Source organism: Ambystoma mexicanum, chromosome 5q, assembly GCF_040938575.1.
Source record: "Ambystoma mexicanum isolate Mex_15411 chromosome 5q, UKY_AmexF1_1, whole genome shotgun sequence".
NCBI classification, from domain to species: Eukaryota; Metazoa; Chordata; class Amphibia; order Caudata; family Ambystomatidae; genus Ambystoma; species Ambystoma mexicanum.
Window position 1 is genome coordinate 1,277,217,114 of NC_090933.1, and position 16,410 is coordinate 1,277,233,523.

Here is a 16,410-nt window from a genome sequence, read left to right on the forward strand (position 1 = left end):
GGTGTTCTGTTCGTATCCCCTCACTTGTATTTCATTAGGGGCAATACTAGACTAACCATATGAATTATTTTCTGATAGAAGGTTATCATTCCAACATGTACAGTCCGGTACACCTCTATTGTACTCTTTCAAATTACCTCTCTGAGAGTGGGAAAGGGGACCAATAGCACCAATGAGGATTCATGTATGCTTTGAATTAAATCACAGAGCATTTCAGGAATGTAACAGTGAGATCTCTACATAAACAAGTCTGTGATAAAAGGATTGTATGTGTGAATTTCTAAATGCATAACCGATGCATGGCTTGGTGCTCACAGCACGGTTCACAATACTCACCCCAACATTAAAATGTTTGTAACCATGAACCATACATGCTCATTTGGACAGCTTAAGTTTTTGGATGCGAGTATAAAATGGCTGCAACATCAGCCACACAAATGGGGTACACAGGCTCTTTTGCTTCTGGTTTCTGAAGAATTTTAGATTAGGAAGGGCTGAGCCTCACTGTGGGCATGCCCAACCCCAATACAGAAACATCTTTTGGGAATTATATCTACAGACAGGTGAGGATACAGCACAAGAGACACCCAATAAACAATACACAGAAAGGGCTGTGCCTCTTACAAACTTCAGCCTGACCAGTAATAAGCAGATGAAGAGTTTTAAACAAAAACGGTTTCTAATGCACGGTAGAGGGTCCACGGTTCCTCAGCCACTACCTCCTCGCTATTACGCAGGCGTCTGGGGTTATTTCTGGGAAAACGAGCAGGCCCATGCTTTACCTAACAGAGCTGGCATTAGCACCTCACATTAGTGCTGGCCTGCAGCTAGGGAACATCAAGGTGTGGCAGTGTAGAAAGGGCATTTGGCCGAGTGGATTTACAATGGGTGGCAACTTCTTTGATTGCTTTATGTGTTTAAGTGCAAACTCATCAGAGCCACATATACGTTCCAGTGTGCTACTGTATGGACATAGGACACATCGGACAAAACAGGCATATGTGCCGCAACGGGGTGGTGGCTTGTACAGTGCACAAATCATTGCTGCACACAGATCACTGCGAAGGTTTGCCATGGACTACTGTCTGCATGGTGACACAAATGACCCGCCTTTCGTAATCAAGGTGCCAAGCGACAATGACTTGCCATCTGGTGTGCGCACTAGGTAGTCGCTGGCTTGTTTAGAAAATGAGAAGACCTTTGATGTTAAATGTTAAAGGTATTTGTACCGCGCACCGTCACCAACGGAATTGGTCCCCAGGCGCTCTGGCGGATCTGTAAATGATAAAGGTGGGATGGGTTAGTAGGGTGAAGAAGGGAGTAGGATAGTGAGAGGAGTGGTGTTCTGTTGGCAGCTTCAACTCAGTATACACCGGGTGCTGAGCTTTGGTGCGGGTATCGGATTGGAGTCAGTCCGCGTGTGCTGTTGCTCCGGCTTATGTGTTGTTGCAGTGTTGTGAAGTGCGTGCGGCTTGTTGTGCGAGAGATGGTTGTGTGAGTTCTTCGAGTGAGACAGGTATGCAGAGTTTGAGCTTATATTGGTTAGTGGGTTAGCTGAGCGGGTGCATTTAGTCCAAATCCCAAAGCAGCCACTAGAATACGTAAGCAAGAAAACTAGAGTTAAGCTTCCCAGGGACGTGCCATATGCAACTAAAAAGTAACATACAAAAAAAAAAAAAAAACGTTTTGGTGTATCAAATAAAGAGACATAAAATAAAGAAAATAGTTTAAAACTTTTCTGTGCGGCACTTTAATTCTCTTTGAAGAATGCAACGGTTTGCACAGCTAACGGATACTTGTGCTGGCCTGGTGAATAAAAATGCCCCATGTTCAGTTCTTAACACTGAAATGTTAAGCACATGCTGTGTAAAACAATGGCTTGCTAAATGAGCCATCACTTATACATTACCCCCCCTTGAAAGGCTGTCAACACAAAGAATGATGGGTGCAGGTTGTGTGACTCCAGAGCACCTCACATGCTGCGTTTGGAATATTCCAACGCATCGCAGTCATCCACGGCAGAGAGAAGCCAGCTGCATATTGCAGAGGAGCCTCCGGCACAGCAGGCTGCTTAAGCTGGTGTCTGGCAAGCTCAGAAGCAGCTTTCTGGGTGGGCCCCTTCCGGCGGTCCCCCCTGAGCCATTGAGCTCTGCGCACCGGCCCATTGTCCGCTCTGCCCATGCCAAGAAACAGAGTTGAGGGGCACAGTACTGTCTGTTGTGTGATGCCCATTATAGCGATCACGCTCGTGTTCCATTGTCATTGGAAGGGGTTATATTGTGTGGGTGCACAATATTGTTGCTTTGTTCTGACTTATAGGGGGTCCATCGCATTAACATGCAACTGGTTTCGTTTCTTTTGCGCCAACATGTCTGCCAGTGCAGCCCCGTCTTGGGTGAGGCATTGGGTGGGAGAAAGGACAGGCGCTTGACCGACCCCATGCGCCTGGATGCAGATCCTTGACTGGGCTCTGTGTATCCTGGTACATGGGGTGCCAATGAGGACGGTACCCAAGGAGCATCGGGCACCGCCAGCAATACGCTTTTAATATATTGCTCAGTAATGCACAACCAGGACCCCAGCATTTATTTATTTATTTGGCATTTATAATGCGCCTATACAGCAGATGCGATTTGAAGGTGTGAATACAAAAAGGGAGGGGGGGAGGGGGGCAGGGATGAAGAATAACAAACACTGTCCTACTAGGCCTTGTGCCATTCAGATCGTGCAAGTGCAGTAACCTGAAAAGTGGGGGATGTGGGGGCGCTGGTCAGAGCGAGCGGAAGGCGATCATGCTAAGGAGGGAAAGGAAGTGCAGGCTGGGGCGGGGGAGGGGGACAAGCGCCAGGGGAATGCAAGGAGGGCAGGGAATGAAGGGCCACATGCGAAGGGCGGGGCTGGAAGGGCTCAGAAGGGGTGCAGGCCCCACCAGGTTAGTACAGGGGAGGGAGCCCGGTAGGGCAAGTGCTGATTTGGGAGGCGGGGCGCGGGGGCGGGGGGGAGTCAGGGTAGACTGAGGTGCTGGGGTATATTGGGCAGGGAAGGCCTGGTGCCCTGTGCGACGCAGAAGGAACCGGGCAGCCAGTCAAAATGCAGAAGAGGGGGGACATTAGCAGGGGCGGGGGAAGAGGGAAGGAAGAGGAGATAAGGAGGGTCTTGAGAAGCTTCTAGAATTAAGGAGTTCAGACTGAAGCCTGAGGGGGGCAGGGAGGCCATTCCAGAGGGGGAAACCGGCAGAGGAGAGAGATCCACCCTCCACTCTCTGCTTAGAAAGGAGTATGTTCTGCAGAGAGTTGCAGCTCGAGGACCGAAAGGCTCTAGCAGGGAGGAATTTAGCACCCTCAACTGGCACTGCCAGCAGTCCCGGGACCATTGTCCCTTCCACTCCCTTAACCCTCTTACCCAACCGGATATTGAGCCCCTCGGGAAAGTCTTCATAGCAAGCGGCATAACTATCCCGTTATCAGCATTGCCCTTGGCAGCTTCACCCACTGCACTGAAAAACTGTTAAGTGGACATTGGCAGCATAGCAACCTCCATCCCTCCTTACATCCCCTTGCCTTGGTTGCTCCAGATGGTAGCATGGCTCCCAGGAAGGAGGGCACTGGTGCCCTCTGGTCAACCTATCCATTGTAAGTCATTGCCCCAGAAGATGAGCAGGTCATTGCTAGCACCTTAAACCCCCCAGGGAGGATGGCTCGCACGCGCTTCAGGCGCCCAGCCTCTTATAAAGGGCGGGATAACAAACAGTCTGTGGATTCCTTCAGCAAGGCATCTCCGACTTTTAGTTGGAGGACCTGGATACTGTCCTTTGTGCGTCCATGCTTCACAGGGGATCACACAACAGCAAAGGGGCACAATACACAAATGACTGCAGATTCTCAGCTTACATGCCTTGCCAGCGTGTCATCCCCATTTGCTCGCCCCCTCCCAACTTTAATTAAGCCAGTGACCCACGCCCGACTTGGGACACCAACAAATGACTCCCCAAGACGCACCACAAACACTTCTGCCAGACTGGATCCCTGCAGGAATGTGCACTCGTTTCCTCGTGCCATTTCAATGTTTAGTTGTGCACAGCTTTTCATCAACATTTTCAAATGAAGTAAACCAAAAAACCAACCTGTTAATACACCGGACATTGCTACTTTACGCATACCCAAGCGGGGAACTCGAGTTTGCATATGCAACCGGGAGTTCCTGAGGATATTTTTTTAAACATTTTTTACATAGCTTTTTCTGATAATTTTCAAGAAAAATACACCAACCAAAAAAAACATGTGCAGCCCATTCTCTCCCAACCCCACCCCATGAAGCCCTCGAGTCAAAACCAAAATCAGCGACACATTCAGTTCAGGTCTGAATCTAAATATCTCCGTCCCCCTCCCCCACCCCCCCACACTCCCCTAGATCTCCTTGAAAACCTCGCTTTCCCTTTTCTGCCTCGAAAGAACCTTGGCAACAATAGGTAAGGCATACATTTCCTGTGGCCAAGCCGACTCATTTGGGTACGTTGGGGATTTCCATTCTCATAGGATGAGCTACTTTGACGTCAGTGGGGCCCTAAAAACCAGGAACCATTGCAGATAATAAAGGCCTTCCAGCAAGGTCTCCTCCCCCAAAACTCAACGTGGCAAAGTCATATTCCAGCAGATCCACACGGAGAACCTTATTCAATATAGCCGCAATATCACACCGCAAGCTCTGCACCTTCGGACAATCCCGAAGCATGTGCTCCAAGGTGCCAGATGCTTAGGTCCCAGACATGCCTCAGAATCAGTCAGACCTCACTTCTTCATCCTATCTGGGGTCCAATAAGCACGGTCTCAGCCTTGCACCCAGACTGAAATACATCTTTGGAATGTTCCCCGAAATAGAGACCCATCTTGCCTCAATCATGGGCGTCTGACCAGGCTTCTAGCAACCTGACACCATCTTGCCTCAGTCATGGGCGTCTGACCAGGCTTCTAGCAACCCGACACCATCTTGCCTCAGTCATGGGCGTCTGACCAGGCTTCTAGCAACCAGACGCCATCTGGCCTCAGTCATGGGCGTCTAACCAAGCTTCTAGCAACTCGACGCCATCTGGCCTCAGTCATGGGCGTCTGACCAGGCTTCTAGCAACCCGACATCATCTTGCCTAAGTCATGGGCGTCTGACCTAACCAAGCTTCTAGCAACCAGACGCCATCTGGCCTCAGTCATGGGCGTCTGACCAGGCTGCTAGCAACCCGAAACCATCTTGCCTCAGTCATGGGCGTCTGACCTACCCAAGCTTCTAGCAACCTGACACCATCTTGCCTCAGTCATGGGCGTCTGACCAGGCTTCTAGCAACCCGACATCATCTTGCCTCAGTCATGGACGTCTGACCTAACCAAGCTTCTAGCAACCAGACGCCATCTGGCCTCAGTCATGGGCATCTGACCTAACCAAGCTTCTAGCAACCCGACACCATCTTGCCCCAGTCATGGGCGTCTGACCTACCCAAGCTTCTAGCAACCTGACACCATCTTGCCTCAGTCATGGGCGTCTGACCTAACCAAGCTTCTAGCAACCAGACGCCATCTGGCCTCAGTCATGGGGGTCTGACCAGGCTTCTAGCAACCCGACACCATCTGGCCTCAGTCATGGGCATCTGACCTAACCAAGCTTCTAGCAACCCGACACCATCTTGCCCCAGTCATGGGCGTCCGACCTACCCAAGCTTCTAGCAACCTGACACCATCTTGCCTCAGTCATGGGCGTCTGACCTAACCAAGCTTCTAGCAACCAGACGCCATCTGGCCTCAGCCATGGGCGTCTGACCAGGCTGCTAGTAACCTGACACCATCTTGCCTCAGTCATGGGCGCCTGACCTACCCAAGCTTCTAGCAACCACACGCCATCTGGCCTCAGTCATGGGCGTCTGACCAGGCTTCTAGCAACTCGGCATTCCCCTTTTTCCCACTGCTCAAGAGTGTAAACCACAGAGGCCATATGTACTTGCTTCCCTACCTGTATGATGGCCTCTTTCACTGAAATGCTGTCATCTCCTTGACGCAACGCCCCCAAGGCGCGCTTTGGGGACCTGTATTCCCCATACATGCAATTCTGAATTCCACGCATCTCTAGTGAACCCAGGGGGGGTGCTTAAATCAGTAACACGTCATACATGGATGGGATGCAGAATAACTCTTACACCAAATAAGACCGACTCAGGAAGTTGCAAAAAGTCTCCTCCGACTGTTTTATTATCCATTGTCTAAGACAGACGGAGTTACAATGGACATCAAAGAACGTTCGCTTACGTTCTCTCAAACATTTCACATAAAAAAACACAGCTTTATACTAGAAATTCATCATAAGTCATGCCAATCCATGTGGCAAATAAGAAAAACCTACCGGGGGGGGGGGTTGTGATATGCTCTAAGGGGACATCAAAGTATACTTTCTATATAGAGACTGGTTGTGATTGGGTCTCTATAATCAAGTGGACAACTTATGCTTACACCTAGTGCAAGTCATCCACATCAGTTATTAGGTAAACGGCATACTATTGGCTCTCAAAATATACAGCCTTTCGTTATATGATCATCTAATTAGTTGGCACGCTTGTACCCTTCTGGAACATTCGGCTCACTAGCAGCACGTAGGCTGGTACCCCAGGTGCCAGTGGGTGGACTTTGACCATGTCTCCCCACCCAATTAGCCCAACATCTCTCATGCCTTCTGCCATTCAAATTGTCTTTGAACTTGGCCTTGCAAGTATCACTGCTCCTGGGAATAAAAGGGAGTACAGGCGCACACTATCTGAAGTCAAAGCCGCATGCCCATGTTCTATTTCCATCCTTGGCTCACGTGACAGGAGACCGTATTTCGGCATGTTTTGCAGCAGTTAAGTGTCTTTAATTAACAAACTTGGCACTCAATATTATTTCTTTGTACCTTAACACGAGACGATTCAGCATCTCACAGTTACTGTTATTTTCAGATAGATAACCAGTTCTTGCCTACTTCATCCTTTGACACCAGGCCAGACAGCTCTTCCAGGCCTTTCCATGCTTTTAGCTTCATGTTGCTGCGACACAGCTTTTCTGATTCTTCCTTCTTCACGGGTCCGAGCTTACGAAACCTGTGACACTGATGTCCAGCTTCTATATAATGGCGGCACTGCCTGCAGTCTCTTCACTATATATAGCCAGCCTTTAGGATTAGTCTACTTGCGTTGCTGCATCTATAAAGTTATTGAACGATTTGCATTTTCCGCAGTGCTCTTCAAACGTGCAATCTTTATTCAGCATATGAACGTTGAAAGTAGCTCCTGGTAGCTGTTGGTTTCAAGCTAACCAAGCTTTACGGTGCTAGAAGCAGGAGCTAAATAGTGCCAGCTCCACTCAATGTCAAACCCTGTCATGGGCATACAGTACACAGCTGAATGATTGCACCATGCCTGCCTTAAGCTAAAAGGACCGCCATATAGGTCAGAGTAAGGCCACACAACTACAGTGCGGTCAGGTCCAACACATAGACTGTCTTGTCAGGGTTGAAGCATAAGGGCATTGCGGATAAGGAGTAGCTCGGGAAGGTGCATTTTCTTTGAAATGCACCACGACTAATGTGTAAGCTGTGGGAAGATACATTAGTGATACGCACCATTGCAGGCCAGTGGCAGGAATTGCAATCGTGCAAAGTAGACAGTAGTAATGCACTGTACAAACCAAACACGTTTTATACTATATGGGTTTGCTGGATAGCCGAGGTCATGACGAAGGACTGAGAAATCGGGAACATGTCGTCGTGACACTGTGTGCTGTACACCAGATTACACATGTTAAGTTGTAAGCCATTAGCCAGGCATTAAAGGTCACTTGCCCGCTCAGTTATGCACGACCGGCAAACAGTTTCTCACTCGCCAAGAGTCAATTATCACTAGCCAATGTCTAGAGGATAAATGCATATGTTGTGGCCTGGTTAATAGGCTTTTAACAAAATACACCATATCACAGATGTAGGGGCAGCACGTGGGACTTGTGTTGCAGATTTAGTGAGCACAGAAAGGCAAGTAGTTATTCATACTGGTATCCAACAGAGACACTTTCTTTAACTGGGCCACTTGCCCTGCCCGCAGCACAATGCTGGCACAGTAAAGTGGCCTTGATGTGCCAGGGGGGACCGTTATCACACCGGATGCAGGAGCTGGAACAGGTCTTCTAACAGAGTGCTACAAGGCTCTAGCTAGTCTAGGGGATGCAGAGTGCTACTGTATGAATAAGCAGACAAGGCTCTGGCTAGTCTAGGGGATAAAGAGTGCTACTGTATGAATAAGAAGACAAGGCTCTGGCTAGTCTAGGGGATGCAGAGTGCTACTGTATGAATAAGCAGACAAGGCTCTGGCTAGTCTAGGGGATGCAGAGTGCTACTGTATGAATAAGCAGACAAGGCTCTGGCTAGTCTAGGGGATGCAGAGTGCTACTGTATGAATAAGCAGAAAAGGCTCTGGCTAGTCTAGGGGATGCAGAGTGCTACTGTATGAATAAGCAGACAAGGCTCTAGCTAGTCTAGGGGATGCAGAGTGCTACTGTATGAATAAGCAGACAAGGCTCTGACTAGTCTAGGGGATAAAGAGTGCTACTGTATGAATAAGAAGACAAGGCTCTGGCTAGTCTAGGGGATAAAGAGTGCTACTGTATGAATAAGAAGACAAGGCTCTGGCTAGTCTAGGGGATGCAGAGTGCTACTGTATGAATAAGCAGACAAGGCTCTGGCTAGTCTAGGGGATGCAGAGTGCTACTCTATGAATAAGCAGACAAGGCTCTGACTAGTCTAGGGGATGCAGAGTGCTACTGTATGAATAAGCAGACAAGGCTCTGGCTAGTCTAGGGGATGCAGAGTGCTACTGTATGAATAAGCTTACAAGGCTCTGGCTAGTCTAGGGGATGCAGAGTGCTACTGTATGAATAAGCAGACAAGGCTCTGGCTAGTCTAGGGGATGCAGAGTGCTACTGTATGAATACGCAGACAAGGCTCTGGCTAGTCTAGGGGATGCAGAGTGCTACTGTATGAATAAGCAGACAAGGCTCTAGCTAGTCTAGGGGATGCAGAGTACTACTGTATGAATAAGCAGAGAAGGTTCTAGCTAGTCTAGGGGATGCAGAGTGCTACTGAATATGCAGACAAGGCTCTAGCTAGTCTAGGGGATGCAGAATGCTACTGAATATGCAGACAAGGCTCTAGCTAGTCTAGGGGATGCAGAATGCTACTGTATGAATAGGCAGACAAGGCTCTAGCTAGTCTAGGGGATGCAGAGTGCTACTGTATGAATAAGCAGACAAGGCTCTAGCTAGTCTAGCGGATGCAGAGTGCTACTGTATGAATAAGCAGACAATGCTCTAGCTAGTCTAGCGGATGCAGAGTGCTACTGTATGAATAAGCAGACAAGGCTCTAGCTAGTCTAGGGGATGCAGAGTGCTACTGAATAAGCAGACAAGGTGCTAGCTAGTCTAGGGGATGCAGAGTGCTACTGTATGAATAAGCAGACAAGGCTCTAGATAGTCTAGGGGATGCAAAGTGCTACTGTATGAATAAACAGACAAGGCTCTAGCTAGTCTAGGGGATGCAGAGTGCTACTGTATGAATAAGCAGACAAGGCTCTAGATAGTCTAGGGGATGCAGAGTGCTACTGAATAAGCAGACAAGGCTCTGGCTAGTCTAGGGGATGCAGAGTGCTACTGTATGAATAAGCAGACAAGGCTCTAGCTAGTCTAGGTGATGCAGAGTGCTACTGAATAAGCAAACAAGGCTCTAGCTAGTCTAGGGGATGCAGAGTGCTACTGAATAAGCAGACAAGGCGCTAGCTAGTCTAGGGGATGCAAAGTGCTACTGCGTGAATAAGCAGACAAGGCTCTAGCTAGTCTAGGGGATGCAGAGTACTACTGTATGAATAAACAGACAAGGCTCTAGCTAGTCTAGGGGTTGCAGAGTGCTACTGTATGAATAAGCAGACAAGGCTCTAGCTAGTCTAGGGGATGCACTGTTACAATCAGGTTTGGACTTGCCTTGCATTAAGACCGTTTTTATTTCGGGGGTTCTGCGCCTATATTTAGGGGCTCTAAAACATTTTGCTGTTTGCCCATCTCTTTTTGGATCACCGATTTCTTGTTGGTGGCCACAGGGACTTCTCCCCGCCATTGCCAGTTTACCTTCAGTTAAGGAGTAGGGAGGGTCATGGGTCGCCTAGAAGGCTCCTAGTCCCAGGGGTCTCTCTCAGGCGCCCAGGTTTTGCCCTAGGGCGATTCCATCACCCTACATTGGTTTTAGGGAGTAGGCTAGTGGCAGCTGTACTTGGGTTTTGCTTTCACTAGGGGGGCACAAGACATTTTGTTGCATTGGAAGCCCAATGCGCCTTTTTGGTAGCCATTAGGGTCCCAATATATGTTATGGGGTCCTGCTTTAGGGCATTTTGCATTTTAGATTTTCCTTTGTTCATAGCCAAAGGTAGGCCTAAACTCGCCATTTTGGCCACACAGGCCATCTGTGAGCCTACGTGGCAGCGTCTTGGTTGATTTTCGACTGGCCTCTAATCCCACTGCGCAAGAGTCCAGTCCATCATCCTGTGGGGGGGAGGGGAGAGCGAAGAGGGGAGAGGAACTCCCCTATCACGCCCGCACGATGCGAGATGCCAGTCCCTCGCACATTCTGTAGGGGTGAACAGGGCTCAGGGGCAGTCCCGATGGCCAAACAAAATGGTTGGCCACCCGATTCCTTTCTCCCTTCCCCGCTTCTGTGATTGGCGGGCTACCTTTGACCAGACACTTTTTACAGTGTTACTCAAGGCTTTGTCCAGTCACTGCCCTCTCTCTTAGCTCCCTTGTCCTGGAACCAGGGAGCTGCAGGTCTGCTGACTGGCTAGAGGAGATTACTGTTTTCTAGATACTCTACCTGCCTCACTGGCTGGAGGTGATCATTTGGGCATTTCCTGGTTAGGGTTTTCTGCTGGTAGAAGGCCAGTCTTGGCTTCCTGCACCCTACTGTTGTCTATTTCGATGTCGAGTCAAGTCTTTTATCCTGGGGCCATTTCCTGTGTAATTTATTGCCACTTGGTTTCCACTACGGCCTTCACCCTTGACATGGGATGTTGCCTCTGCCTTGTTGGGTAGTGGGGCGCAACTATCCCACCTCATATGCCCCTTGGGCCATCCTGGGTCGCCACCCACCCCCCTCTCTTCATCGAGGGCCCATTTTCTGTGGCCATGCCAACCAACCTTTATCCACGAGCTGTTCGAGTCAGAGTTCACCGATTCCTAGGTCTTCCCAGAGTCCACCTCGCCAGTATTCCTACTGCTGGCTCGGACAGCTCCAGAATGGAAGGTCCTTTCTTCTTTTCTATCATGGTCGATCTTCATTGGCTCAGGGACAAGCCATGGGCACCAAATCCTATAACCGGCACCAGAGAACACGCCCTGCACTTACTGGGTCGTTTCGCGTTGCTGTGTCGTTTTCATCAAAACTGCCATAATGAATACTTCCATCTGGTTCCTGGGGGGTGGAGGGGCAATTATTTGAGATAACCCCTCCCCCACTCCGCCATTCCCCACCCTCAGAGTGCTCCCTTTGGTTCAGGGCTGAGATTCTAATGAAGGCTCTACTGCATTTCCCCCCCCCCCCCCATGTACATACACTGGAGGGTGGGGGGGGGGAATCTTCCTGCATGGCTGCAGCCTCTCCTGGGGCTTCTGGTTCTTCAGCCCACCTCTAGATCTCTTCATTGTGGTCTCCTCTGGTGCTCCCTGGTGTGGTTTCCTACCAAATCAGCACCAGTGTGGCAAAACCGAGCCTCATCTTCATATTTCTCGTACACGCGGCTGGTCTTATGGGCCTGCCCCATTGACTTCTAATGGAACATTCCATCCACTCTGGAAAGCTCCTAAAGTGACTTTGGGGGTACTTACCTGCCCCTGGACATGTTTTCCCTCTACTCACAAGGAGTTCAAAGCCAGAACTGTATTTTTAGTATCAACCACGGTATTTTATATGCATTTTTGATGTCCTGATTGTCCTGGGAGGATAGCTCAGTGGCAACGTGCTCGCCTTGGAAACAAGACGGCACAAAGCAACACGGGTTCGATCCCCGGGTCCGCGATTAGAAACCTCTGGGTATTAAGTGCATTATAAAGACGAATCTAAGACATATTCCTGTAACAGTGCCTCGACGCCCCGGGGCTGTGTGAGCGCTTTATAAATGCAACAACAAAAAAATGATGTACACTGGATCTCATTTTCGTGACTATGCAGCTGTTTTCTCTGAAGTGTATTGCACTGGCAATTATTTCTAAAATGGATGCCGATTTCTTGGCAGCCTTTGGCTCTGTAAGAACTGCCCTCTTGCACGATGTTTTATTGTGATGTGTGCATTTGCTTTATTCAGATGCTGTGGTCTAGAGATTATAGAGGACTATGCTCCCAATGGGGCAACATGACGGTTCTCTTCCCACCACTGGTCTATACGTGTTGTGTGCTTACTGCACCATGTAGCAAGAGTGGCCTGCGTCTTTAGCACACTCTGTGTTGTGCGGGTCCTAGGGATTTGTACCTGTGCAGGGGGTCTGCAACCTGTGACTGTTTTGGACTACAAACCTCATGACCCTTCAGCATGGACTAGGCTGCCTTGAGCTGATGGGAGTTGTAGTCCAGAACATCTGGTGATCCAAAGGATGCAGACCCTCGAGTTAGAGCACCCGATTCCCTTACCCTGCCGTTCAGGCAATATATGTTGTGTGCCTATCTGTGATAGTGGACCGATATCTGAGCAGATGGGTGAGCAGACGCCTGGCAGACAATACTCTATAATATACTGTGTATTCTGTAATACTGTGTACTATGTGGCTAAGGACTTATTTCAAATAATAGAGACCTGTACGTGTAACATAATATATATATAGTTTTCAGTGCATCGCTGTGGTGAATTTTCTATAGAAAATTGCGTGGACTAATTGTACCTTAGAGTCAAGTACTGCCAGTTAGGGAGAATTCTCTTTTAAGGCTAATTTCCCTTACTTATAGAGTCCCCCAGCAGCTTTGCTCGATTTCCAGGGTTTATTTTTTACTCTGCTAAGAGTGAGACTTTTCTTTCCACTATTAGACAGGTTGTTGATGTGTGTTTTAGGCTATTTTTGTGCTTATGGTCTATGGGGTTTTTCTCACCCTCATAGGTATCATCTTTTTACACGTGTGTTACACAGCACCCTCAGTGCAGTAACACAGGTGTGTCATAGTGACCCCCCAAATATAGACTCCATACCCTGGGACTGACTACTGTCTCCCAGGGCATGTAAAGTTACTATTGACTTAACACAACCAGTACAAACCATCTTACTATGGAGGTACTGGAAAGGGTTAATAGTTTTTCCCTGGTGTTCATTTTCGAGAGGGTACTATCCAGTCCCTCTCTCCAAAGTTTCTGGCTGGTGGCAGTGGTTACTACCATTAATATTCAACCGCTAATATTTTCCAATGGGATTTTCCCATTGTTCGAGGCTACCACTTTTACTGACAGCCTCTAACATACCACCGTTTTATTTTATTATTAACTTTAATCCAGTGTTTTTTTTTGCCAGATCTTTGATAATATTTCTTTCTTGTGTCTTTCTCCGAAATCCTAACCCAGGTCGTGAATCCTTTGTTCGTCCTTTTGGCGGGCTTCTGCACAGAAACCCTCCTTTCTGCGCCACTGAGTTTGTGGTAGACAGGATGTGTGCGAGGGGGAATAGGCACCCTGGACAGGGTTACCTAGACAACCTAAGTCACACTCTGCACTGTGTGAGTGACAGCTCGGCTATATGAATGGTGTTTTTTCTGCATAATAGCAGAGATCTGAGGACTGGAGGACAAGACGTTGCCACTGGACCTAAGAAATCCGAAGAGGAGAGAAGCTGAAGACATCTGCAACAACTGAATCACCGGTAAAGCCCTGCTGCAGATCCTCACCACTTTTCTACAACGATTCGAGAAGATCTTCGCCTGCAAGAGTCTTCGTCCTGTGAGCTGGTGGGGCCAACCAGTTCGCCAATCGCCTTCCAGGACCTGCCTTGGTCAAATCGCCAGTGCCAAACACTCAGACCGGATAGCCAGGCACCTGTCCACCACGACCGCGATTTAAAGGAGTGTACCTTTTATTCCATTTTGGCATCCCTGCGGCTGGCTTCATCCCTGGGCAGTGCAGTGACTCGAACCTTCCTCCACGACGAGAGCTTCTCTTCCTCGGCTGGATCTCCCAAACTACAGGAACTGCCAGGAACTACCGCCACCGCAGGAGCCTCATCCACTTTTAAGGTACATTGTTCCGCCAGGCCTCCCGTTTCGTTGGGTACTGCTAAAGGTGTTTTAAATCATTTACTTACTTTCTGGGCTGGCCGCCCCTATCGTCTAACATTGTCTTTTACCTTCTACATCCGCCTTTTCAAACCTTAAACAAAGACTTGACTGGAGCTACTAGAACAGTTTGATCCTGGGCACTTGCCTTGTACCACCAACTCTGGCACATGCTTATTGACTCTGGCTAAATCTGTTACAACTGCCTTCTCTAGATCGCTTTTCCTCAAGAAATGTGTTGGTGCACCTAACTCTTACAACCACCTTTTCCTTCCCCTTTAAATATTGTGAAGTGCCAATTTGCTTGGTTTTCACCTAGGTATTGCTTATGCTAAAGTACTGCCTTGCCTAACTTGTTCACAATCCAATTGGGAAGTGTTGCTGGGGTGTTTAGGAGTCTAACCCTGTATAACTTGTCCTTTCCCTCCCTCTGAAGAAATTGTTAGAGTGCCATTTCCGATTGGTTTTACACTGTGCCATTTTGATCAGTTTTCACTCTTGCTTAAACTTGTCTACAATTTAAATTAGGGAGCTGTGTATACTTTTCTTGACTGTTTTAACTTGCTTTAGATGTGTGTGGAATTGAGAGTGTGTAAAATAAAAATATATATTCTTTTAAATACAAATCTTTGGTCAGTGTTTCCTTGTTCCATAGTCTAGTGGGCCTATTGTGTAAACTCTGAATACTGCTCATCTCCCTCTTGAGATAAGTCTGGCTGCTCAGCCACAGCTACCAACTAAATCTGTGTGGTACAGACTGATACCAATGGGGATTTATTGCTCATACCTGTAGTCCTAATCTTCTGTAGTGCTCCCTAAGGGAACTGCATAGGATTCTGCCTAACACTGTCGCAGAATCTTGCGGCTTCCATTTAAGAGAGGTTTGGCATCCATTTCTGGCTGGGTGTTGCCCCCTCCCCCCCCTAGAACCCTTCCCTGCAACACTCGGCACACTGGTTAGACATCAAACATGCATAGAGCGGGTGTGCAACCGCACATTTGCAAGTGAGGGCCCCATTCCCAAGGTAGCGGGGCATTCTGTGCGATGGTAACCAGAGGTCGAAGCGGCCGGGAGCAGTGTTGCCATACATTTTATTTTTAAGTTTCACTGTTCCTATACTTTTACTTTAAAAAAAAAACGTTCTGGAATGGTTTGAGTTTTAAAATTAAAGTGTAGGAAGAAGTTGAAGCTTGCTGTTCAGTGCACTGCACATTCCCATAAATAGCAGGTGTGTTTGTTTGGGGGTTTGGATTGTGTGAGGGAGGGGGCGCAGGGATGAGGTTAGTGGGGAGCGGGGCAGGCCAGCAAGTGATGGCAACGCATGACTCGATGCTGTATGAAGGGTTGCCTCCAGGCTGCACCCGGTCCCATCACGTGCGGCATGGTGCCAGGCACAGGTGGGTGGGGAGTATCGATAACAGATCAGCTGGGTAATCGCAGCCATTAAATACTACTGTGCGGTGGGTGGCGCAGGGATTGGCCAGACCCATGGGTTTCAATCAGCCAATTACTAGTATTATGTTTGCAAAAAATACAAAAACAGCATATGCTGTCAAGCGCCTAAGATCCTGGGCTCTCTGATGCATGAAGCACTACCCGCAGCTGTCACGCGAGGGCACAGAGCCTCGGCTACCAGGCCGCGAGCCTAATGTCTGCTCCAAGTGCACTCATGTTCTTGCCAATGGGCAAATCAAGCCAACAAAACAAAATAAATGAACACATACGCCAATTAAGCAAGACTTTGGCAAAGGCGTGATGAAGCAGCCCAGCACCCACGTGCCTCTTTTTCCGGGACGCGACCCCTTTGCGACCAGCGTTGCATTCCGGAAGTGCGTAGAAGTGGAAAAGACACAACCTTAAACATGGCCGTTTAGCGCCACCCTGTGGGGAGGTGGAAATTATTTTCCTTTAGACCCATTGCCAATGGAAACAGAAAAGAGACAATAAACAGGACGTTCTTCTCGAGACAGCGGTTCATGCGTCAGGGCAAAGGGTGCATTGCGTGTCGTGCAATATTGCAAATGCGGAGGCACGAGAATCCCACGGGAGGCGGCTAGGGTGCA

The 16,410-nt window shown here is 48.6% G+C and overlaps 1 protein-coding gene across 4 annotated transcripts in view; it reads right to left on the minus strand.

Annotated features, from left to right (window-relative positions):
- The window catches only part of NRBP2 (nuclear receptor binding protein 2), a 464,081-nt gene that overhangs the window by 206,053 nt on the left and 241,618 nt on the right, over window positions 1-16,410 (minus strand). The window lies entirely within an intron of this gene.